Source organism: Crocodylus siamensis, chromosome 3, assembly GCF_052110815.1.
Source record: "Crocodylus siamensis isolate JL-2025a chromosome 3, ASM5211081v1, whole genome shotgun sequence".
In the NCBI taxonomy this organism is placed as follows: Eukaryota; Metazoa; Chordata; order Crocodylia; family Crocodylidae; genus Crocodylus; species Crocodylus siamensis.
In genome coordinates, this window is record NC_143397.1 from 113,688,243 (window position 1) to 113,713,964 (window position 25,722).

Genomic DNA, 25,722 nt, shown 5'->3' on the forward strand with positions numbered 1-25,722 from the left:
ATAGGCTATGTCTACTCTTGTAGTTTGGGCTGACCTTAAGGCTGCCCTAAAGCCCGTGCCTGCTGTGACAGATGATGTTTTTGTTGTAATATTTCTGATTTAAATGTATTCATGTTGAATGCTTCAGTTTCCTTAACTATCTTGTACATAGGGAAAGGAGGAGTTAACTTTATTTGAAAGAATAACCTGACTGAATGCTCTGTTAGGAGAGAATGGTCCATCAAGCAAATAATAAACCAATCTGCAGGGGTTGGCACACTAAACCCCAGTACCTGAGGAGGCTCCATGGTATTTTGCTGGCCAAGAAGGTACTTGAGAGGACAGTGCATTTGAAGGTCCTCAAAAGGGAGATACCCAGAGACAAAGGAGAGAGAAAAAAGGCAGAGGAGGAGAGGAGGTTGAGGGAAAGCAGTGGGGCTGCTTCTGTTGACAGACTGTTTTAGTTTCAGGGCCCAAGGACTGTGCCTGTTTTACTGCTGCACATCTGGGGCTTTTGGTGCAGGCCACACTCTTGAAGAGGTAAAGTCCCTTTACAAGAAGTAAGCCAAAAGGTAGCTCTCTGAAGGGGCCATGGATAACCAGAGATGGAGGAGAGGATCAGGGAACAATGGTCAGGTCTTGGAGTACCTAAGGAGGCACAGGGTCCCCCTCTCTAGAAACTATGTCTGAGCTGACTTCATGGAGTACTCTAAGATGAGGCTGGGGGGTCCCAAACCTGTGCTTTCCTAGAAAATCTGTGATGCTAGCAACCAGCTACATTGAAAACCCCTAGGCTCAAGCCCCTATGGCAGGCTGTAGCAACTTCTGAATTTCAGTCTGAGATCATCTGCCCTTCCCTGCAGCATGCTTGGAATGTTCCCAGGCATGGCAAGCTACAAGCACAGCAGCACTCTCACAATTCCCTATGCCCTGCCTGTAGACCTCCTGTACCACATTTGCTGCCCAAACTGGCCATGTTTCTACAGGGTGGTTGGCTGTGATTCAGGTCTCAAAGTAAGATATAGTGAGGAAGGGTGGCTTACATGGCTAGTTGAGGGAAACCCTGCATATCACTGTAGGCTTAGCTCCAGTTTTGGGAGTTGTTATCTTAGATTACTTTGCCTTCATGATACTTTCATGAATTAGAAGTCTGGCTTTTCTAAAGGATTCCACAGGACAAGTCTCTATCCTTAACGATACCATGCCATGAGAGACGGAGATCCTACATGCAAGGCCCTGTGAGCCAACAAGAACTAAACTTGATCTTAGCCAAAAGGATATTGGGCAAACATACTAATGGGGTAGGTTAGTATAGCCCATCTGGCAAAGACATAATTCTATTCCAAGACTCCTAGAAAGGAACAAATTCCCTCCATTGTAGATCGCCACAAAAGTCATGATAAGTGCTGGCCCCTTAGCAGCCTTTACCCACTTTCTTCTTACAGAATCGGTACCCTTATAAAATTTACAGTTATAGAAAGGAGGGCCAGTGCACACTGACTTACTTGTCACCCCACTTACTTGGCCACTGGCCACTTTTGCTGTAGCTACCCAAGGTCCTACTCTAGGTCCATGATATGGGAACCTGAGCTGTACTTGGAGCATAGCAAGGAAGCTACTCAGGCCTCAGGTGCCCTGCTCCTGGACATCCCCCGCTTTGCTAAACTCAAATCCCTGGCTGGTGCCAGAATCCCTTCCCAGGCTGCTTATGGGACTTCTGCAGAGCCTGTTGTGCTCAGACAGCAGCTCCTGATTCCCGCTTCTTCCTCCAGGGGGTCACCTAGAGACAGCTAAAGCAGCTCTGGCTCTCTCCCTCTGGCTGCTCTGCTGCTCTTATTCCCTTCCCTCTTACTCTCTCTGGCGGACCTGGCTGGCCGGCTGACCCAGTCACGTGCTGTTTGCCTGGCAACCTGGCTCCCAACTGATCAGGTGTGCTGAGTGCTGGGAAAGAAAACAGCTAACTCCCTGTGAGCAATTCTCCTACAGCCCCCAGAGAGGGATCCTAAAGTGAGGGGAGGCAAGGGACAGGAAAGCCCCAGCAAGACAGAGCACCCTACCCCTGCCCTTCTTCTAGTAATGGGGTTGGGACCCCGTTGCAGGGTTACACAAAAAAATGTTGGGAAACAACTGTTTTGCTATAGGCTTGATTGCCCATTGCATCTTCACCCAAGGTTTTGCAAAGCTAGAGTGGATATATCCAGATCGAGACAGTAGCATCTCATTTTGCTAAATGCTGCACAAGTGTCAGACCAATAAAGAAACAGACTTCTCCTGGATTATGTGCATTTCACTTTTTCTGTAAAGCTCTGAATAAACAGCCTAAATGTGGATTAGACAGCAAACTGAACTGTAGGAAAATCACTTTAACACACCACACACAGTGGGTGAAAACCCTAGAATAAGTCATGTGAAGAACAGCAAAGCAGCTGGACTCGACGACATATGCCTGCAGTAGGCCTGTGCGAGTAGGCAAGTATTCTATCCGGCTTCGGATCCAGCTGCTTCAGATGGCCGCGATCCAATCCAGAGCTCTGAATCGGTTTGCTGCTTCGATCCGGCTGAAGCAGCTCCAAAGCTTCAGAGCCTCCTCAGACATCCAGCCTTAGGGTATAATGGGGCATCAACAAAACTTATAACTTTGCTGTTTTGTCTCTGATTTGGATGAATCTCACATGGGTGGTAGCTTATTCTGAGAGCATGAAGCCTGCCAAGTTTCAACAAAATAGGTGCAAGGGTTTGGAGGGAACGGCATCCCAAATTCTTGAAAGCAAAACTCATGTCATGTGTATGTGTTACACCACAGGGGGGTGAAAAAACTGCTGGTGACGGTGGCCCCTGCTGAGGCCACAAAGCATGCCAAGTTTCACGAAGATAGGTGAAGGGGTTTGGGGGGAACTGCCCCTCAAGCTGCTGAGAGGCAAACTCGTGACATAGATGACCCTGTGTGTGTTAAGGCGCAGCGGGCTGAAAACTGCAAGGGTGGTGGCCCCTGCTCAGGCCATGAAGCCTGCCAGCTGTGTGTGTGTCTCGCTGGGGGAGTCTGTCTTCTGGGGCCCTGCACGTCTGGCTGTGAACAGGCAAAACTCATGATGTGGGTGGGTGATACTCTGTGTGTGTTAAGGTGAGCCCTTCCTGGCACTTGGACTTCTACACAACACGGCAGTGCGCCCCAGTGAGGTCTCCTCCTCCCCTACAGCCTCACATCTGGTTCACCACTTTACATGTCAACAGGTAAAATAACTTAGCTGGCTCAACACCAGTAGCATCAGCAGCAGCATCAAAGGTCCCCAGACAGAACTGCCACAGAGCCTTTTTTTTTATAAAGGAACTGACAGCAAGAGTAAAGATATTGTGTTGTGTTGGACATATGATGTTACTCATGGTGTGTGACGGCTTATCTTGTGTTTTTATGTCTATATGTGTATTATGAAAAAAAAAGGAGTACTTAGAAAAATGTATCTTTGGAAACTTTAGGGTTGAAAACCCCTTTGTCAGGCTGAGGAAGTACCTGCAGTTGGTCCTGGATGGAAGGAATAGTAAAGAAGCCAGAGGCTGGCCTGGCCCACAATGCAGGCAAGAAAGCCAGTCAGTGAAAATGGAAATGGAGGCATCAGGGGGTGAGGGACAGGCTGGGGTGGTGGGGTAAGGGGGAAAGGGGGATGTAGCAGTGCAGGTAAAAGTGCAGAGTTGCCTGGGGTGTCAGATGTCTGGCAGGTCACAGTGTGCCCAAATTCCACTGTCAGTGTCTATATTGAGTCCATGAGTTTCTGTACCTACTACCTAGGAGGCTGATGAAGTGCAGTTCATAGGCCCAGCTCTGAAAAATGGTTTGTGCATTCAAACAAGCACCTAACCTCATCACCAGAAGTGAAGCCAACTTCCTATATCTCAAAACACAAACCCTGCCAACTATCTCCTGTACCCCCACAAACTGCACACCAGAATCTATCAAAGACAACAAAACCCAACTACCTGTGGGGGCATGTTCCTCACCAAAAAAACACTGCCTCCAGTCACTCAGGCCTGATCCTGAGAGGAAACAAATTACAATGCAAACCACTTGTCAGTCTTCCCCCCCGCTCCCCTCCCCCCCCACCCCATTCTCCCTCCCTCCCCGTTCCCCCTCCCTCTTCTAACTTTCACTTTCGGTGTCCAAAGCATCTGAAGCTTTTCCAAAGTGCTTTGGAAGCTCCAAACCACTTTGGACAGCTTAAATGAGCCTGAGCTTTGCTCCGGGCATGCTGCTTCAGATGCTGAAGTATCCAAAACGGCCCTGGATCCAAAGCATGATCCGAAGCCTTGCACAGCCCTAGCCTACAGCTGATCAAACACTTTGGTCCCGCAACCAAGTTATATGTATTTTGCCTTTTTAACAATTACTCATCAACCTTTAAAATACCTAAATTATGGTGACAAGCCCATGTAATAGCTCTATTAAAGCCAGAGAACTTTAGGCCACTGTCACTTCTGTGCCATTTTATAAGCTTTACAAATGCCTTCTCAATCACCTGTCACCTCATGTCAAACAACAAATTGGTAGGGTATGTAGAAGTGTATGGCAACTTGGGCAGCAGTGACCATGGGTGATCAAGTTCAGGATCCTGACAAAAGGAAAGCAGCAGAGTAAGGACTTCAGAAAATCAGATTATGACTCACTTAGGGACCTGATGGGCAGGATCCCCGGGGGGCCCATTTGAGTGGGAAAGGAGTCCAGGAGAGCTGGCTGTATTTTAAAGAAGTCTTACTGAGGACACAGGAATGAACAATCCCAATGTGCAGAAAGAATAGCAAGTATGGCAGGCAATGAGCTTGGCTTAGCAGGGAACTCTTCTGTGAGCTAAAGCACCAAAAGGAAGCTTACAAAAAATAGAAGCTTGGACAAATAACTAGGGGGGAGTATAGGACTATTGCTCGGGCATGAAGCGATGAACTCAGGAAAGCCAAAGGGCAACTAGAGTTGCAGCTAGCAAGGGACATGAAGGGTAATAAGAAGGGTTTCTATAAGTATGCCAGCAACAAGGGGAAGATCAAGGAAAGTGTGGGTCCTTTACTGAATGGGGGAGGCAACCTAGTGACAGATGAGAAGGAAAAGACTGAAACATTCAGTGACTCTTGCACCTCTGCCTTCACAGGCAAGGTCAGATCCCAGACTACTGCACCTGGCAGCACAATGTGGGGAGGAGGTGAGGAGCTAACAGTGATCAAAGAACAGGTTAGGGACTACTTAGAAAAACTGGATATGTACAAGTCCATGGGGCCTGATGAGATATACCCAAGGGTACTGAGGGGGTTGGCTGATGTGATTGCAGAACTGCTGGCCAATATCTATGAAAACTTCTGGGGACTGGGAGAGGTTCTGGGCAACTGGAAAAGGGCAAATATAGTGCCCATCTTTTAAAAAGGGAAGACAGAGGATCTGAGGCAATGCTCTCTCTAAGGTTTAGTGATCCTTGATCAATCCTGGCTGGGAGTGTGTGAGTATCTCAGTGTGGCCGCCCCTACCCCCTCCTGCACCAGCCTGTGGCTGGGTTGGGGTGGGTGGCAAGTGGCTAGACTCAAAGCTGGAGGTGGGGAGCAGGAGCATTGGGATACCCTTGCTATGGCACTGGTTGTCCCTCTCAGGCTGACATCCAGGGCCATGGCCCCCTACCATGCCCACCCCCATCGGTACACCACTGTGTGCATGGCAGTAAAAAGTTATTGCATAGCATGATTTTATATTGTGCACGGCTGTGCACATGCACAGCTTAGAGGGAATGCTGATCTGGGGAACTACAGATCAGTCAACTTCACCTCAGTCCCCAGAAAAATCATGGAATAGCTTCTCAAGCAATCCATTTCCAAGCACTTGGAGGAGGAAAAGGTATTAGAAACACTCAGCATGGATTCACCAAGGACAATTCATGCCTGACTAACCTGATTACCTTCTACAATGAGACGATTGGCTCACTGGATGTTCAAAGAGCAGTGGATGTGATATACCTTGATGAATGAACTGTAAGATAGTTGGAAAACTGGCTAGATTGTCGGTTCAAAGGGTAGTAGTTCAGTGTCTAGTTGGCAGCCACCGAAGTGCCCGTGGCCAGTTTTATTCGATATCTGCATCAATGACTTGGAAGATGGGATGGAGTGCACCCTCAGCAAATCTGCAAGATGACACCAAGATGGGAGGAGTAGTAGATTCTACAGAGTAGTAAACTGGAGGGTATTGCTAGGATTCAGAGAAACCTCAACAAATTGGAAGACTGGATCAAAAGAAATCTTATGAGATTCAATAAGGACAAGTGCAAAGCCCTGCATTTAGGATGGAACAATCCCATGCACTGGTATAGGCTGGGGACCAACTGGCTAAGCAGTAGCTCTGCATAAAAGGACTGGGGGTTACAGTGGGCAATAAGCTTAATATGAGCAAACAGTGTGTCCTTTTTGCAAAGAAGGCTAATGGCATACTAGGAGCGTTGCAAGTAGATCAAGGGAAGTGATTCTTCCCCTCTATTCAGCACTGGTGAGTTTGCATTTGAAGTACTATATCTGGTTTTGTGCCCCACACTACAGAAAGTATGTAGACAGGTGGAAGAGTGTCCAGTGGAGGGCAGTGAAAATAGTTAAGGGGCTGGGGCACATGACTTTTGAGAAGAGGCTGAGGGAACTGGGCTTATTTAATCTGAAGAAGAGAAGACTGATGGGATTTAATTTCAACTACTGGAGGGTGGTTTCGTTGAAGGGTGGTTTCAAAATGGATGGAGCTAGACTGTTCTCAGTGGTGGCAGATGACAGAACAATGATCTGAAGTTGCAGCAATGGTCTGAAGTTGCAACAAGGGTAGTTGAGGTTGGATATCAGGAAAAGCTTTCTCACTAGGAGGGTAGTAAAGCATTGGAAAAGGTTATCCATGGAGGTTGTGGAATCTCCATCCTTAGCAATTTTTAATACCCAGCTAGACAAAGCCTTGCGTGGGATGATATATTTAGGGATGGTCCTTCTTTGAGCAGGTGGTTGGACTAGATGACTTTCTGAGGTCTTTTCCAACCCTAATTTTGTATAATTCTAACATCTAATACCATAGCAAACCAAGTTCAGACCAGGCAAGTCCGGTATGAGCCAAATACTAAACATCTCCCAGGACATAGAAGAGGGATGATAACAGATGCTGTGTTTGTAGACCTATCAGCAGCATACAACAAAGCCAACCACCAAAATCTGCTTGCCAAAGTACAATATGATGCAAGACTACAACCTAGTGCAGGTCATCCTATCTCTTGTGCATAATAACTGTTTTTATGTAGAACAGTGCAAGAAACAGAGCTACTGGAGACGACAGTTGGGGAGCAGGAGCAGAGGGAGCAGGGTGCACGTGTGCCACACATGTACCCACCTTACCTCGACAGTGAAGGCAGCCACTGTGGAGGAGACAGTGGCAGGGGCAGCAACAGCTGATTTCCCCCTAAGGTAAGTGGGTCAGAGGGTACAGCACAGCTGAGGAGGATCCGGAGCCCTCTCAGCTCGTTCAACAGTGTGCGCAAACAGGTGCGTAAGGTAGGCACAAGGTAGCTGCCCAGAGTGGCACCTCCAATAAGCAAAAGCAGCAGGTGCAGCTCTGCAGACATGGTGCTCTGCTGCCTGCCATGGGCTCTTCTGAGGCCTCCACCCAGATGGAACTCATGGCGGGGTCGGTGGCCCCTTGCCCCCCTGTCTGTGGACGGGGCTTGGTGGGGGCCTGGGGCGGGCCTGGTGGTCCTCTTGCCTGTCCCTCCTGTGCACGACTTAGGGCCCTGGAGGAGCAGATGAGGAAGCTCCAGGCTGAGGCGAGCAGGCTGAGGGGGATCAGGGATGCAGAGGATGAAATTGATGTCTATTTCTGTTCTCTGCAGGCCCGGTCACCCACTGTACTGGCCCCACAGGAGATGCATCCAATGCAAGAGTGGCAGAAGATATCCAAATCCAGAGCTGCTAGGCCTAGAGTGGTGGAAGCTCCCCAGGTGAACCTGGGGAACAGGTTCGACGCCCTGGCAGCTGTGATGGAAAAAGACAGAGAAATTGGTGCCGGTGAGGACAATGCCATTCCCTACATGACAAAGAATGGGCAGAGAGCGAACACCATCAGGAAGAAATGCCAGGTCCTCATCATCGGAGACTCCATCCTACAAGGACTGGAAGGTCACATCTGCTGGCCTGACCCCATGATGTAACAGGTCTGCTTCATGCCTGGGGCTCGGGTTAGAGACATCATGGAGAGGATCCCGGCCTACATCTGACCTGCAGACCAGTACCCCATGGTTGTCATCCACGTGGGGACGAATGACGCAGCCAGGGGCAACTCTGACCGCATTATGAAGGATTTCAAGGGTCTGGGGGACAAGCTTAAGGAGACAGGGGCACAGTTGGTATTCTCCTCTCTTCTTCCGGTGAGTAAGCGGGGACGGCGACACGAGGCCTGCGTTGGCAAGGTCAACCGGCACTTATGCAGTTGGTGCCGCCAGGCAGGCCTTGGGTTCCTAGATAACCCATGCTTTCGGGTGGGGGACTTGCTGGGGTGGGATGGGCTTCACCTCTCTCCTAAAGACAAGCATGTCTTCTCTTCCAGGTTGGCTGATCTCATACGGCAAGCTTTAAACTAGCCTTGCCGGGGAAGGGGGCCGCAGGAAAACAAGGAGATATCACCTGAGCAAGACAGGTAACAAATTCAAGGAGTGCCCAGGTAAAAAACAAGGGTCCAGACAGTCTCCCAAATCAGGGGGTGGCACATGCAGCTAGGCAAGGCCTTAAATGCCTATATACCAATGCTCGTAGTATGGGGAATAAACAGGAGGAACTCACCCTCAGTATAGCTAGTTCAGACCCAGACATAATAGGGCTTACAGAAATGTGGTGGGATTCATCCCATGACTGGGCAGTTAGCATTAGGGGCTATAGGCTTTACAGGTGGGATGGAGAAGGAAGGAAAGGTGGGGGTGTGGCACTCTATGTCAAGGAACAATACACATCCTCTGCCAGCAGAATGGGGTCAGAGGAGAGGCAAGCTGAAGTGCTCTGGGTCAAGATACAAGGGGGCCGTGGGGAGAGGGATCTAACGGTGGGGTCTACTACAGACCCCCCAACCAAGGGGAGGAGCTGGACCAGGAATTTTCGGGCCAGCCTAAAGAGGCACTTAAGGCAAGGGATGTAGTTGTCACGGGTGATTTAAATTACCTGGACATCTGCTGGGAAGAACAGTCAGCCAGGTCGGCCTGTCCCAGGAGGTTCCTGGCCGAGATGCAGGACCTCCACTTAATTCAGGAGGTGCACAGTCCCACCAGAGGAAATGCCCTGTTAGACCTGGTCCTGGCCACAGGCGACGACCTGGTAAGGGGCCTCCAGGTTCTTGACCACCTGGGCGATAGCAATCATCACTTGCTGGAATTCACCATCCAGCGCAGGGTGTCAAGGGCCTGCAGCAAGGTGGTAGCCCTAGACTTCAAGAGGGCTGACTTCAATGAGTTGAGATTAGTGGGAGAGGCGCTGGGGTTCTTGAGAGCAAGAGAACAAGATGAGTGGTCGTTCCTTAAGGAGATGATACTCAGGGCCCAAGGGGCGTCCATCCCAACAAGAAGCAACGGGGGCAGGAGTGCCTGAAAGCCCCCCTGGCTCACCAAGGGTGTCTGGGAATGCCTAATTGCCAAAAAGGTGGCATACAACTGGTGGAAGAGGCGTGCTATCTCCAAAGAGGAGTATACCTCCTCTGCTCAGGCCTGTAGAGGGGCTGTCAGGAAAGCTAAGGCAGACATAGAGCTAGGACTAGCATCCAAGATCAAAGATAATAAAAAGTCCTTTTTCAAATATATAGGGAGGATGAAGAAAGCACCAAGAAACGTGGGGCTCCTGCAAGATTCTCTGGGCAATCTGGTTGTGCCAGAGGAGAAAGCAGACCTCTTTAACCAATTCTTCACCTCCATTTTCTTGTGCAGGGACCGGGACTTCCCCACTGTGATGCAAGATGGACTCGAGGGGAACACCTCCAGACCTCAGGTTGGGGAGGACTGGGTTAGAGAGCTTCTGGAGGGGCTGGACGTGTTCAAATCAGTGGGTCCAGATGCTCTCCACCCCAGGGTGTTGAGGGAGCTAGCAGGGGTTATTGCAGGGCCTTTGGCACGGCTTTACTAGTGCTCATGGTACTCCGGCCAGGTGCCAGATGATTGGAAGATAGCCAACATGGTCCCCATCTTTAAAAAAGGGAGGAGGGAGGACCTGGGCAAATATAGGCCCATCAGTCTTACCTCAATCCTAGGGAAACTCTTGGAGAAGATCATCAAGGAGCACATCTGTGATGGGCCGGCTTCAGGGATGATGCTCAAGGGCAACCAGACCTTGTCATGCATCCACAGGTGCATCTCAAGTAGGGCCAAGTAGGTGATCCTCCCCCTCTATGCGACACTGGTCAGACCATAGCACCCTGGCATAACAAGGAATAACGGCCACAAGTTGCTGGAGAGTAGGTTTAGATTAGACATCTGTAAGAACTACTTCACAGTTAGGGCAGCTAGGATCTGGAACCAACTTCCAAGGGAAGTGGTGCTGGCTCCTACCCTGGGGGTCTTTAAGAAGAGGCTTGATGCCTACCTGGCTGGAGTCATTTGAGCCCAGTTTTTCTCCTGCCCAGGCAGGGGGTCAGACTTGAAAATCTACAAGGTCCCTTCTGACCCTACTTCTATGATTCTATGATTCTATGACAACAAAACTGCCTACCACAGGGTAGTGCGCTAGCACTGATTCTTTTTAACATATATAACAATGACCAACCCAGAGGAGCTTCATATATGATGATGATCTATGCATCATGTCACAAGTGAAGGACTTTGCCACTGTTGAGAAGGGAATGACATGCACACCTGAGCAACCTCTCAGATTACTACAATAAGAACCAGCTTCACACCAACCCAACTAAGATGCAGATCAGTTTTTCACCTACACCATAGAGAAGCCAAGCAGAAATTAAACATCATCTGGGTTGGAATCCCACTGACTGAACCCTGTATACTTGGGGGTTACATTGGACCAACCACTTACCTTCAAAGAATGTGTAGAGAAGACAAAAGAGAAAGGCAGCACCTCCAAAAACATACTTTAAAAGTTGGTCACCACAAAGTGGGGATCGAGCCCAGCTACATTCTGAACCACTGCTGTTGCCTTGTGTTACTCCACTGTAGAGTATGTACGTCCAGTTTGGGAACATTCAGTTCAATCCAGGAAACTGGACCCAGTTTTAAGTGACAGGCATCTACTCTATAGTCACACAGAAATAACTAAATGGCTTAAAGAGCAAAAGACTTTTTTGACCAGTATTGTGCTATTGGACATGATGGCTTACAGGGTGTGACTGAGGTTATGCAAGGAAAGATTACATACAATCAGGTGCTCTGTAATGGACCTGGAACCCCAGGAGGAACTTCCCAAGGGGGCAGATCTGGATTGGCCAACATGACAATGCCTGAATTGTCTGCAAACACAAACTGGAAAATCAAAAACAAACATGATCAAATGGGGCTACTCTAATGACCTGAATCTATAAAAGTGCAGTGAAGTGCAGAGTATGGAGCACATGCTCATTTGCCACCTTCTTGATGAGCTCTGTACAGAGGAGGACCTCACTGCAGCAATGGAAAGAATCATCACTTGGGCACAATTCTGGAAAAACATCTAGTTTATAATAAGGGCATGAGGAGATGGAGAAGGAGGCCAAGGCAGTTGAATTTCATCTTCACTAAGCAGTCTTGCAAGATTTTGCTTTGTTCATGTAAAATAAAAATCAATTATGAAAGCAGGTAATACCAGTAATATTACAGGCATACATCAGGCTCCATAGTCTACTGTATGTTTGGGCAGTATTCCCAAGGGCATTAACATTAATTATTAGTTCCATGCCGGAACATTACACCCAATTATTCACATGCTTTATTTTTAAAGGGGACCTGAGATGACTCTTTTGCACATACTTACTTTTGCAGATACAGCTGCTGCTCCTATTATACACCACTATGTCCAGTCCTGAGCAGGAGACTCCCTGAATATTCTTTTATCTTTTGGAGCCTTGCTTTGTAGATTAAAGTTTAAAGTAGTCTTGAGATACACTTTGGCAATCCACCTCTTGTTCCAGTGTCTCAGGCACAGGCGTGGATATTATGTTGAATGGATTATTTCAAATATAGCCTGATTCATGCTTCTAAGTTCAAATTAGCCAAATTCCAAACATCCTGGGAGATGTGAGATTTTCTTACCAAGTCTGTGACATTTCATTCTCATTTCCAAATAACTTCATGATGCCAATGTGGAAGGTAGCACAACCCATCCTCAGGGTACCCCGGAGGTCCATGTTTCTCCCTACTGTGCTGTCACTCATCCCCCTCTGCTCTGGCCATTCAGCAGCCAGGAGCTACCAGCACAGAGCTCCCAGCTGCTGAATGGCCAAAGCTGAGGGGAAGGGGAAGGGGAAGGGGCCTGACCCAGATCCCCCCAGTACCCCAGATGAAGTAGCTGGGAGCAGAAGCCACAAGGTGAGGGGACCACATTCCCCAGTCCCTCTCCCCCAGCAAATGGGAGCTCCCTCTCCAGCTCCCTGATAGGCCAGCGGGGGGAGGAGTGGGGGGAAGAGAGAACACAAGTTCCTTAAGATGCTTTGGTTTTCAGTGCCTTTATTAGGGCTGTGTGAGGCTTCAGACCATGCTTCGGATTCAGAGAAGCTTTGGACACTTTGGCATTCAAAGCACCATGTCCGGATGGAAGCACTGGCTTTGTTAAACTTTCTGAAGTAGTTCAGAGCTTCCAAATTGCTTCAGAAAAGCATGAGGTGCAGTTTCCCCCAAGCCCCTGAACTTACCTCCTTGAAACTTGGCAGGCTTTGGGGCCTCTGCAGGGGCCACCACCCCCTGCAGTTTTCACCCCACTGTGGTGTAACACGTTGATGTGACGTGAGTTTTGCTTTCAAGAATGTGGGGTGCAGTTCCTCCCAAACCCCTGCACCTATCACCTTGAAACTTGGCAGGTTTTGTGGCCTCAGCAGGGACTACCATCCCTGCAGTTTTCACCCCACTGCCATGTAACACATACATGTGACATGAGTTTTGCTTTCAAGAATTTGGGGTACAGTTCCCCCCAAACCCTTGCACTGATCTTCTTGAAACTTTGCAGGCTTCATGGAGGTAATTCAGGGGTTTGGGGGAAACTGCACCTCAAGCTGTGTACAAGCAAAACTCGTGACATGGGTGACACTGTGTGTGTTAAGGCGCAGCAGGGTGAAAGCTACAGGGATAGTAGCCCCTGCTGAGGTCACAAAGCCTACCAGCTGTAAAGGAGATAGGTGCAGGGCTTCTGGGTTCTGGGGCCCTGCACCTCTAGCTGCTGACAGGCAAAAGTCGTGACATGGGTGCTTGTGCAACTGTGTCTGTCTTGGGGCATCAGGGGGTGGGCTGTGGGGGAGGACTACTGCAGGCCTGGCTGCTAAGCTACTGTGTTACCAGTTACCAATTAATCATGATTCACTCAGGAACTAGCTCAATACATAGTACCTAGCTACTACATAATGAGTTAACGAGAATGGATTAACACCTACAAAACCACAGACTAAGGAGAGGAAATAATCAATACAGACAATCAGCTTCCCCAAGACAGACACAGTCAGTTGCACAAGCACCCATGAGACGAGTTTTGTCTGTCAGCAGCTAGGGGTACATGGCCTCAGAACCCCCCTGCATCTATCTCCTTGACAGCTGGCAGGCTTTGTGGCCTCATTAGGGGCCAGCAGACCTGCAGCTCTCACCCCGCTGCACCTTAACACACACCGTGTCACCCATGTCATGAGTTTTGCCTGTTCGCAGCCAGAGGTGCAGGGCCCAGAAGCCAGACTCGCCCTGCACCTATCTCCTTGACAGCTTGCAGGCTTCATGGCCTGAGCAGGGGACATTTCCCTTGCAGTTTTCAGCCCGCTGCACTTTAACACACACAGGGCCATCTGTGTTACGAGTTTTGCCTGTCAGCAGCTTGAGAGGCAGTTCCCCCCAAACCTCTTCACTTATCTTTTTGAAACTTGGCAGGCTTTGTGGCCTCACCAGGGGCTACCATCCCTGCAGTTTTCACCCCCCCTGTGATGTAACACATAAACATGACTTGAGTTTTGCTTTCAAGAATGTGGCGTGCAGTTCCCCCCGAACTGCACCAATCTTGAAACTTGGAAGGATTCATGCTCTCAGCAGAGGCTACCAGCCCTGCAAACTTCATCCAAATCAGACAAAAAGCAACAAAGTTATAGATATTTAATTGATTCCCCATTATACCCTATGGCCGGATCTCCGAGGTGGCTCCGAAGCTTCGGAGACGCTTCAGCCGGATCAAAGTGGGAACTCGGTCCAGAGCTCTGGATCAGATCCCTGGCATCCAAAGTGACTGGATCCAAAGCCAAATCGCATAGCTGCCTACTTGCACAAGCCTAGCCTTTATGTAATACCTCATTTACCCGGGGGGTGGGGGTTGTGCAGTTTGGCCATTTTAAAAGCACTCTGCAGCCATTCACATGTGTAATGACATGGCAGTAGCGCACTTTCAGGTGCCAAGTTGCTCAAAAAAAGTCATTTCTGCATGCACCCTGAATGTTTTGAGCAAAACCTGCCATGTTTTTGCAAACTATTTAGACCTGGACATATCACTGGATGTCTTTTCTACAACTACTCAATGGAATGAATAAAGAAGGCAAATTAAATACGCCAAGATGAGGGTGTGGAAGACTTATGTAATGATTTTTCATTAACATTTGCTCTTAAAATTAATTTAAGAAAATCGTTAACATTTGTTTGTTTGATTTTCTGGGTCATCCTAAATAACAAACATTTATCACTGCTAACCAATTCTGTTATTAGAAATGAATTAACAAGTCAGCATTAATAGCTATGTTTTTGCTTAAGTTATTAATCTACAAAATTAAATGCTCTTGGATATTCACATTAACTAAGGGTATGTAAAATCTAATTAAGTTTAATAAAAATACTTACAGTATCAGTATGTATTATACACTATTTAATTAGTTCTCCATTCAAACTTTGATTCCAAAGGCAATTTTCTGCTAAAGTATGCTGGACGGGAGCAAGTATTGAATATTATTATAAAGTAAAAGTTGATGTGCCCCTGTTCACAAGGTATTTCTATTGCACACACAGAAATGATTATATAATGCCTGATTAAAAACCCATGAAAATCAATGGCATGCACAATATTGACAGTAATTCCTTCCCTCTGCATCAAAATGATTCACTTGATTTCACTGGGAATTTTGCCTGGCAAAGCCATGTGGGATGGATCAATTTCTTAATCAAATTGCACTGGAAATTACAGGAATAAAATGGCAAAAGCAACTGGCCTGAGCAGTTGGATCAAACCCAGAGGGCAACATTTCACAAGATTTCTTCTAATTCCCCCTTTTCCTTGAAAATTCAAACTATCAGCTATTTGGAAAATTCTCATATTTCAAAAATGTTCAACTTTTGATGTATTTCAGTGGTAGAGAAATAGTTGGAAAATAGTGAGAAAATGTAGCTATACATCCTTCAAAGATTTTTTGTCACTGAAATTTATTTAAATTTTCAATTTGTTTTTGTTTTTATTATGAATATAGAACTGGAAGAAGCGTCCTAGGCCACCAAGAAGCCTACCTCTGCTGGTCATGATTTGCAGGTCAAGGAATCCTCAAAATTTCCACTTCAAATCTTCACCTACATGTTCTCTAAAATATGAAGAGCACCCCATATTCTCCCATAAGTAAAGCAGAGAAAATGAGGGCACTGTAATGGCAAGGAAATAGTTTGTAAATAAATACTCAAAAGATCCTAGGAAAAGGATAATGTCCCCACTAAAGAAGAAGGCAAAAGAATCCACAGTCCATATTAACCTGTCCCAAGGAGAAAATTCCTTATCCCAAGATTGGCAATCAGTCTGACCCTGAGAAGATGAACAAGACACCCTAGCTAGGAGCCTATGGGTGTTCTAAGGGGCAAGCAATTATTTGGACTGGAGGGCCACTTAGGGAGTTTTGATGAGCTCACATGGACCTGGTCAACATCCCCTCCCTCACCACTCCATAACAACTCACCAAAACTCCCTGAATGGCTCTGCCCCATGCTCAGCTGGATGGAGGGTATGCAGCCACGGGCAGGTGGGGAGCAGGATGGGCTGGGATTGGGATTGTGGGTTCCCATGATAGGCCAGGCCCAGGAAAGAGCCTCAATCTGCTGCCCACATGTCCCTGCTCATGGAACCAGTGCCTGTCATAGGAATATGCAGGCAGCACATTGGGGCTCTCCCCCATGCTGTCACCACCACACAATCCCAATCCCAGCCTTGGCCCCAGCCCCGCCCACTCATTCCACTCCCAGACACCACTCCCCACGCACCCACCTACAGCCCCATCCGATCTTCCTGACCGAGCACAGGGCCAAGGGACCTGCCCAGCCTGGATAAAATCCCATGGTGAGCCAGATCCGGCCCACCAGCTGCATTTTACCCACCCCTGGGAAAAACCATCAGTGCACCTTAGTCAATTCCCCAGTCTTAGCCGTGGCCAATAAACCCCAGAAGCCAGTAGCATTCATGAGAGGAAAAAAATTCTTTCCTGGCCCCTACACATGACCAGTAAAATCCTTAAATAGAAACAAAAAACAAACAAAATAGCCACCTCTAACTTGGAGATTGTGATTCCAAATAATTCCACATGATTCCCCATGTCACACGCATGCTAGTTGATGAGCCAGAACCCCATCATATCATCCCTTCCATAAAATTACCTGTTCTAGCTTAAAGCAATTCAGGCTCCTTATCACTACCTCACACCTTGGGAAAACATGCTGAACTTCCACTTCTCTGACTATCAGAAAATCTTCTAATTTCCAGTATAAATTTATCTGCTACTAGCTTGTAGTTCTTCTCCCACTCTAATATTCACCCAAGAATGTACTAGTAAATAGTGATCACGTGCGCTTTTCAATCTCCATATTGCTAACCTGAACAAGAAAAGCTACTTCAACCTTCTTTCATAAGGAGGTCTCTATTCCCATACTCATCTTAGTAGCCCTTCTTTGAGCTCATGCTTTTGAATACTGGTGACCAGACCTGCCCACACTATTTCAAATGGGATATTGCTAATGCCTCATACAATGGCACCAGTACCTACTTGTCACTGAAGCCTAAAATTGCATTGGCCTTTGTCACAGATGTGTTACACTGTCAAATCATTGTCATCCTAGAATCAACCAAAGCACAAAAGTTTCTGTTTCTTAGTTGTCTCTAATCTAAGCACCCCTATTTTATTTCACCACACCCATTTGAGTGCCCTTCCAGGCACATGAGATAGACTTACTTTTTTTTTGTCCTGGTGAATTTATCTCACATTTTGGATTGTGCATAGATACTTTCCCTCCACCAGCACAATAGACAGCTCAGTTCTAAACAAAGTCTTTATGTTGGCTACAAAGGACAACTCACAGGATCATAATACATTCTAATTTATTGTATGGGATGTGAAGTTACCAATAAAATCATAAATGCAAACTTTGAGTTATGAGGGGAACTGGTTACCTTAACACGCACACACACACATGCACTCACTCATTCAAACCCATGTCATTTAAACCCATGTAGCATAGCATATAGTAGCTGCTGCAGTAATTGTGAGAGCAGTGGTGTCAGTATATCTACCTACCTGAAGCCCTGAAGATCTGCTGCTGATGGTCAGTTTCCTTCAAGGCGATGTATTCACCAGAAGGGGGTCGCCTGCTTGTCCTCCTGGCTTTGTAGGTCAGCTGCTGGATGAGAAGGTACCACTGAGGGTCATGCTTCACTACCATTTATCCTTTCTCTGGCAGACTTGTGTGATTCCCCCAGCACCATCTTAGCTGCCCAATCTGGAGGTTACTGTCCCACGTAGGTGTTGAGTAGTGCATGACAACTGTTAGTCACAGGGGTCTCTGCCTGTTAGTACGTGATGTTTCCGGAGTCCGCCCTTGACTTATTGACTTAATGGCTGTATTGTCATGGGTTACAGGAATAGTCAATAGGGTGGGTGCTCAGTTCCAGGAATCAGTTCCTTGGCTTGATTAGCCTAAAATGGCTTGTAGAGTAGTTTTGTAATGGTAAATTCCTCTCGCTAAGCTATTGTCAATTAACTGCCAGAGATTCGTGCTTTGTCATTTAATTACCTACTGATCATCATACATACTCAAGGGACTGGCCCAATCCCTCTGTCCTTCCTCAGAGCCTACTATGACCTCCCTGGGACTACTCCTCTGTCTCTCCTCTGTCCTCCCTGGAACTATTCTCTACTTTCCAGCTTTTTGTCCTCCCTAGGACTATCCTTTTTTTTCTCTAATCTCTCTCAGAACCTCATTCTTTCCCCTGAATAGACAGGCATACTTACAAAAAAGCTGTTACAAAACTGTAGTAGTGAACCCAGGAACTACCAGTCACCCAATAAAATTAAGCATAATGTCATGGGGAACCAATCAGAAAGCAACTTCTGTAGCCTCCTCCAGGGCCCAGACTGCCATCTGCCCCTAGAGTTAAAAGGGCATATATGTGTCCTGCTCATTAAACTATTTACAGGGGCTCTTTACAGCAAAGCCTGCTCACAATGTTGGGGAAAAGGGTGAAGCACGGTGAGCCATTCCTTTGCCTGGCCCCATAGGGCCATATGGTCTCCAAGAACCACTTGGCTTCTGTGGAGTCCAAGATGTTAAGGGGAATCCCAGGATATTGGAGAGACCTTGGTTTTCAGGTGAAAAATGTGTTACTAAGCAGCCAGGACTTGGATTCCCTGGGCTTCCTGGTCCTAAAGGCTTACCAGGTGAGGCTGGCTCAAGTGGTAAGCCAGGGGCCCCACGTCATGCTGGCTTGGATGGTTTTCCAGGTATACCGTGTTTGCCGAGTCACAAAGGTGAACCTACAGTGGGGTTCCTGTATCCCAAATTGTTACCAGGCACACATAGCCCAGCCAGTATTCCTGAAGCTAAGGGAAATGCAAGAATGCCTGTCTTATGACAGCAAGGATTTTCAGGTGTATGCAACTAGCCAGGACCTCAAAGTGAGCCAGGTCAACCCAGAATAGAAGGTTTACTGGGTCTACCAGGTGAGCTGGAAATAGGTCTTGAACAGCCCCCTGGTCTACCAAGAGAACCAGGAACTATGGATAAAGTAAACATGGGAAATCTTAAAGGCCAAAAGGTGGCACAGGAATGAAAGGTGAAAAAGGATTTCATACATTTCATAGATTTCATAGACATTAGGGCTGGAAGGGACCTCGGGAGATCATCGAGTCCAGCCCCCTGCCCAAAGGGCAGGAAGTCATAGGATCCCAGCAAGATAAGCATCCAATTTACTCTTGAAGGTGTTCAATGTAGGTGCTTGAACCACCTCCGCTGGCAGACTGTTCCAGACCTTGGGGGCTCGGACAGTAAAGAAATTCTTCCTTATGTCCAGCCTGAAACGGTCTTGCAGGAGTTTGTGACCGTTCGACCTAGTCATCCCTTGGGGTGCTCTGGTGAACAAACGTTCACCCAGATCCTGGTGGTCACCCCTGATAAACTTATAGGTGGCCATCAGATCACCCCTGAGCCTACACTTTTCCAGGCTAAAGAGTCCCATGTCTCTCAGCCTGTCATCATAAGATCTGTTTTCCTGACCTCTGATCATGCGCGTGGCTCTCCTCTGGACTCTCTCAAGCTTCTCCACATCCTTTTTGAACTGTGGAGCCCAAAACTGGACGCAGTACTCCCTCCAGCTGCAGCCTCACCAAGGCCGAGTACAAGGGGAGAATGACGTCCCGGGATTTGCTCGAGAAGCATCTATGGATGCAAGCCAGCGTTTTGGTTGCTTTACTACCCACAGCATCGCATTGCAGGCTCATGTTCATCTTGTGGTCAATGATGACCCCCAAGTCTCTTTCTTCTGTAGTGCTATCTAACGTAGCACTGCCAAGCCTATAAGGAAGCTGCAGGTTTTTCCTCCCAAGGTGGAGAAGCTTGCATTTTTTGGTGTTAAACACCATCAGGTTCTCGTCTGCCCATTTGCTGAGCTTGTCCAGGTCAGCCTGAATCACCCGCCTATCTTCTGGCGTGGATGCTTTGCCCCAAACTTTGGTGTCATCGGTGAACTTGGCCAGTCCACTCCTGACTCTAATGTCCACATCATTAATGAAGATGTTGAACAGGATGGGTCCAAGGACAGAGCCTTGAGGGACCCCACTGGTCACAGGGCACCACGATGAGTGACTGCCATCAATCACAACCCTCTGGGTCCGACCACAAAGCCAATTTCCCAGCCAGCGCATTGTGGTGGAGCCAAGGCCACAACTGGGCAGTTTGGCCAAGAGGTGATCATGGGATACCAGATCAAAAGCTTTTTTGAAGTCAAGATATATGACATCAATCTCTTCTCCTTTGTCCAGGTGATAGGTCACCTGGTCATAGAAGGAAATGAGATTGGTCAAACAAGACCTACCTGCAACAAACCCATGCTGGCTGTCCCTTAGAATGTTAGCCTGGGCCAGTCCCTCAAGGATGGCCTCCTTAATAAACTTTTCTAAGATCTTCCCCAGGATAGAAGTCAGGCTAATGGGCCTGTAGTTAGCCGGATCCACTCTCCTCCCTTTCTTGAAGATCGGCACCACATTGGCCTTCCTCCAGTCTTCGGGTACTACACCAGAGCACCAGGAGTTTTCAAAGATCCGTGCCAGGGGCTGGGCTATGATGCTCGCCAGCTCCTTGAGTACCCTGGGGTGCAAATTGTCAGGGCCGGCTGACTTGAAGGTATCCAGCTTCTCAAGGTGTTCCTTCACGAGGTCAGCATTTATGGAGGGTAGCGGATCCCCATCACCCGGATCTCCCTGTCCCATAGCAGGCATGGGCGTCCCATGGGACTGATGAAAGACTGACGCAAAGTACCTATTTAATAGGTTGGCTTTTTCCTGCGCGTCAGTTGTCAGTTGCCCCATCTGGTTTAGCAGGGGTCCAACATTGCCCTTGCTTTTCCTCCAGCTCCCCACATAACTGAAAAAGGACTTTTTGTTGTCCTTGATGCTTGAAGCTAGTTGGAGTCCAGTTACAGCCTTGGCTTTCCCGGTTTGCTCCCTGCAGGACCGGACCAGCGCAGAATAACCAGGGTAAAAGGTAGCACAAGAATGCCAGGACTCCATGGTGTTCCTGTATCATGGGATTTCCAAGTAGCCCAGGTAGCCAGGTTCTTCTTCTTTTCATATTCTTATCATAAACTAGATGCTTGTCCAGAAATATGCATGAGCAATAGTTCTTAATATTGCTGCAGCAAGATTCATCTTTGTACAGGTTTCATCAAGGAGTCAAGAAATGAGCAGGTGCTCCATAGTCTACACTTCACTGCATTCACATATATTTATGACATTAAAGAAGCCCCACCTAATGTTTGTTTTTGATATTCCAGTTTGCACGCACTGGCAGTGCAGACATTGCCATGTTAGCCAGTCTAGATCTGCCCCCCTGGGAACGTCCTCCAGGGATTCCAAGTCTATTTCAGAGAGACTGATAATCTTTCCTTCCATAACCTCATTCGCACCCTGTAAGCCATAGCGTCCAACCACCCAACACTGGTAACAAAACTCTTTTGTGCTTTAAGCATATAGCAGGGCACTAAAGTGCCTGCTACTTGGAGAACCCGAGTAGTGGTTCAGGTGCTGGTTGCCAGGGGCAACCGGAGGGAGCTAAGGACACGCACCTGTCTGGTCAGCTGAACGGAAGGAGCAGGGCCTAGCTCCAACATAAATCACAGGCCAAAGCCCAGAGGGTTTCTGCTGGTGGCCAAGGAGAAGGAGCACTGCCAAAAAATAAGACAAGGGGAAAGGCTTGAATGCGAGCAGTTTGTTACGCTGGTGAAGGATGCAGCACCCGCAGAGTGGGACTCAAAGGAGGTTAGCCGAGCAGTTTAGATTCGTGTTATAGCCCAGGGGCTTGTGTTATTGTTTGCTGTTGTCAGTCAGAGGACCAGGTGAGGCTATAAGGGGATGAAGGAGGCTTCATAGGAGAACCACGACAGCGTGGGAGCCCCAGTCCCAGAGAGTGGGCAGCGAGAAGCCCCCGAGAGCGGGCAGCGAGAAGCCCCTGAGAGTGGGCAGCGAGAAGGCATCCAATAAGACTGAAGAACATCCAGTACACCCACAAGGCTTGAGGCATGGTACAGGGATGGTTGGAGCCACGCAGAGCCCATAAGGCTGGGGTGCACCTAAACCCCATTCCGGAAAATGGGGCCGGTATAGGACAGGAGAACCGTGGCCAAGAAGACTAAAGGTAGCCTCCCTATAATACACATCAGGCCAAAGACGTGGTGGGCGAGATTAGGAGGTACGGATAGGCAGCTTGGCACAGTATAGAGGGTAACTAAGGGGGAGCACAGCAACCCCGAGGTTCCCGTCCTGTCACAAAGCCATTTAGTTACATTTATTAGCCAGGTGAAAAGAATAAAAAAGGACTCCCTGGTTTTCATTGTACCCCAGACTTAAAAGGACAAGATGTCCCTGGCCCACAGGGTCCTGCCTGTACCACTGGAGAGAAAGATGAATCAGGAGTTTTAGACAAGGTAACAATTGGATCACTGGGTACTCTGAGGAGTAATGACTTTCTGAGCCTCCCAGGACCTCCAGGATTGCCTGGCCTGTCATCCTGAAGCAATACTAGAGGGAGAACCTGGAAAACTAGGAGTAATTGGACAATGGGGAATTCCCAGAATTATGGGTTCAAGGGTGAACCAGACCTTCATGGTCTACAAGGTAGTCCTGGGAGACCTGGACTGAAGGGCTCCTGTGAAGATCCAGACACTGAGTATGACCCAGTGGCTTCAGCTGTCCAGAGGCTTGCCCCTTGTGAAGCCACACCAGGGCTGATGAAGACTGAATAAGGTTGCTTTTTGGGGGTTCCCAAAGCAGAGTTTCTCTTTGAAAGTGGCATGATCTGTGACACCTTTATTAATGGATTCTTCTACTTTCCCAGGCTACTTCTTATAGCTGAATTGTAAGCCTATAGATTATTAATTATATACCAGCTAAAGCACATAATTTAGGCTTTTGGTAGGTCTGTAGTCTACATGTGTCCATGTGGTCTCTCAGTCAGTGTCCACAGCCAAAAATGGGTCATGTAAGCTGCAGCAGACAATGATTTATTATAATTTATATATAGAAATGTTCTGGATTGCATCCATGTACATTAACCATAATACTACTTAAAGATAAATTGACTGTTTATTATTACATATTTGTACTTTGACAAGAGATAAATTTCATCACAGCATTTCTCATTTTACCATATCTTTTCAGTCTCTCCAGAGGAATTCCTAAGAGCAGGGCATGAAATATGTTGATAGTAGGAGGGATGGGGTAAATGTGGGACTGTTTTTTATTTTATTGTTTTTGCTGGTCTTTTAACCTGAAAAGCAGATACAGATTATTCATCTGGAGAGAAGGAAAAAGTTCTCACCAGGAACTATCTATGCATTTATCAAGAGGAAGAAAGAGAGAGCTGGCCAGATGATGACAGTGGCATTTTATGATAGATTTTGAGGTTTTCATAATGTGTTTTTCTGTTCCACATAGGAAGGAAGATAAAACCTTTCAAATCTTTTATATAAAAAACAGCATGTTTTCTCTTCCTCTTGCTCTCCCTTGGGTCAGAACTGATGTGAGGACCTCAAGATTTTCAAAAGCCTTCCCAGCAGAAATTTCATCAAAATTGTTACATCAGTGTGAAATGCTTCTGTTTCAAAGGACAATACAAATGCACTTAGTGGAACATGTTCTGTCAAATGTATGCAGTCCCTCTCTCCCTTTGTGTTTTATCTGTATACATTAACACACATATATTGTGTATACTACATACATACATAGTGTACTGTAATATTTGCAGGTCAGGCTACTAATCCAAACCCTGTATAGTGCAGTTAAGTCTGATGGTCCAAGTGCTAAGCACTGGTACTTTGCAAGGCACTATAGTCTAGTATAGAAGCAATTTGAACAATATTCAAGTAATAGAGCTTCTGAGAGCCTTGTCACACATTATAATGATGGCCCAATTAACATGTTAATTATGCCATAAATTGTGACATGCTATAATGTAGAACATCTTTGTAGCTTGTTTGTATTGCACCTTAAATTTGAATGTGTGGTACGTACCTGTTGGACCAGTCAGCAAGTGGGGCAAGTGTACATGTGGTTTTCAGCTTCTAGGCAGCAAGAGTTGTTCGATTCACTATGACCAGCACTTGCAAATCCATGCTGGGGCTAACCCTATGCAGGGCTGCAATGTACACTTTCAACATGCCAGCATGCACGGATTGGTATGTAGGCTGCCAAGCTGAGGGTGCTACAGGAAGCACATCATCAGGAATCAGTCCCTTATGCCAGGCTCCCTGCACTGGCAGTTGCACAGGTGGGGTCTAATTCCTGATCCAAATAATCACAGTCCTACCATGCATGGGTGGTATGGCAGGATGCATGATTTGGGGGATCAGGTATCAAATCTCATTGAGCCATTAAATTAATGCCACCAGCCAAAGTTGGCTGTGTCCTGAGGTAGGCAAGTTCCCTTTTGTGTGCCTCAGATTCTTCTCACAAGCATTGAATCTATTTAGATTGTAAGCTCTTAAAATCTATAGTTGTACTACCACAATGCTACTGCTGTGGCAGTAAGTGTAACTGGAAAACTAGAATCATTTTTCATGAAAAACTGTAAAGTTTTGAAATTTATTTTCATTACATATCTTAATGAATATTAGTCCCTTTCAATTTTTTCCATGCACAAACTTCCAAACAAGCAAGATGGCATAATAGTCTGGTGTTGTGAGCTGTCACCCAGAATATAGAGGAGCCAGGCTTTGTGCTCTGCTAAGTTTCTGTTAAGAACAGAGACTTGAACTTGTGTTTCCCCATGTCATTGACTAGCTCCCTAAGCCCAAAGCTATTATCTAATGTGGATTTATGGCTACTATGAATCAGAAACCACTCCTTGGACCTGAGAAACCTCCCAAAGAAAAGCTGTGCTAAAATAAATAGATTTCTGTGTAAAGGCTCAGTTTGGATGAATTGGTATTTTTGGATCAAAAAAGCTTCTTGATCAGTTCTATGTGCCACAGAAAATATCAGTAATGCTTCTTAGGGAACTAGAGGAGACGTGGTGCATTGTGAGGTGCCCAAAATAGTGAAGTATTGACATTTCAGTGTTCATTGGCATTTGCAGGAGTCTTTACATCTATGGAGATTTGTGGGTTTCATCCCACAGGAGAACCCAGATTGCCAGACTGACCTTTCCAACATGATAACAAGCACACAGTGTGCACAGAATTAAGTAAAACTAATGACACCTACTCTGGTCTGGTCTGCAGAACAGTTATTCAGGACAAAGCTTTTGCTAGATGGCTTGGCCTGGCAAGTAGAACACAGGCAAGAAGCTGAAATAATATATTGATCCCAAAGACTGGCCTCTGTTACAGCAGCAATAGTACTTTCATTTATAAAACTTCCCTACTCTGACCCATGTCCCAAACTACGTTAAACATAATTTCATTTAAGTAGATGATAAAGCAGATGATATTAAATCAAGGTTAGAAAGCAAGAGTAGAAAAGAGAAACAAGGCCTTGCACAGAGACCATACTGTGAATGTAAATGATGCAATGCCTCAAAGAGATCTCTACTATCTTTAACTATGAGAAGAATCTGAATA

General features: G+C 47.0%; 1 pseudogene; it reads left to right on the forward strand.

Moving 5' to 3' along the window:
* Positions 1-7,763: 7,763 nt before the first annotated feature.
* LOC149868695 (uncharacterized) lies at positions 7,764-8,597 on the forward strand (annotated as a pseudogene).
* Positions 8,598-25,722: the final 17,125 nt, after the last annotated feature.